Source organism: Gymnogyps californianus, chromosome 2, assembly GCF_018139145.2.
Source record: "Gymnogyps californianus isolate 813 chromosome 2, ASM1813914v2, whole genome shotgun sequence".
NCBI classification, from domain to species: Eukaryota; Metazoa; Chordata; class Aves; order Accipitriformes; family Cathartidae; genus Gymnogyps; species Gymnogyps californianus.
Window position 1 is genome coordinate 123724833 of NC_059472.1, and position 1078 is coordinate 123725910.

Sequence of the window (1078 nt, forward strand, 5' to 3'; positions counted from 1 at the left end):
AACTTGGCTGAGGAAAAAAAAAGCTGTGTTTCCGTCAGATGAGGTTACATACGGTGATCTTGTCCCGCTGGTGTAGCAACGGACCATCTACTGCCTTTCACCTCTGCCTTTGCGCTCACCTACACTTATTGCAAAAAAAAAAAAAAAAAAAAAAAAAAAAAAAAAGTATGAATGTAAAATGTTACACTGTGGCTCGCTAGCTCTTCAACTGTGCACAGCTGAAAGCTTCTCAAGAAGCTGGAAATAGTTTAAAAGAATGTAAAATGGGGGGGGGGAGGAGGGAAGGCCGTTCTGTTCAGGAACGCTCGGAGCGAGCTGTGCGCTCCGTCCGCTGGGAAGCGCCTTTCCCGCCACCCTACGTGCTTGCTGACCGGGCGGCAGCTCCCCCAGTAAAAGGCACCGACCGTTACTGCTCTATTACGGTCTTACTGTGAATCAGGGTGAGGAATTCGGTGCACCTCTGAACGGGGCGAAGTTCTTCCATGCCGGCGGTACCCTGCCGTGCAGGTGTCCGCGGGGAGCAGACCTTGACGGGCCGTCGATCCGCACCCTAGCCAGAGAGGCGCGTTAAGAGACGGAAGCGCCGGCCCCGCGCACCGCACCTATCTGCTCACGCCTCCTGCCGAGCCTCGGGCGCCGCCGCCGTGCCGGCCGTCGTGTCGCCTCCCAGGTAGGAGGCAGGAGGAGGCCACTCAGAGGCGGCGCCGGCGGCAGCAGCACCAACGGCAGTCACTCCCGTCGGAGCCGAGGCCTGGCTCCGCCCGGCGGGGGAGCCGGGCTTCCCGAGGCGCTCCGCTCGGAGCCTGCCCGCTTGCATGCCGGGATTTGTAGTCCGCCCGCCCCCGGTCAGGCGGCGGAGGCGCCTCTCTCCTTCCGGGAGCGGCGAGCGCCCGTTGGAGGGGGAGAAGGACGGAAGGGACCGAGGCCTGCGTCACGTGAGGCGTTTGTTGACTTCCTCGAAAGGCGGGGGGCGGGGCTGGCGCCCCGGGAATTTCCCGCGGTGGCGGAGGCCGATACCGCGGCCCGGCCGGCGGGGCGGAGGCGATGGGAGCCCGAGGGGGCCCGAGCGGAGACCGCG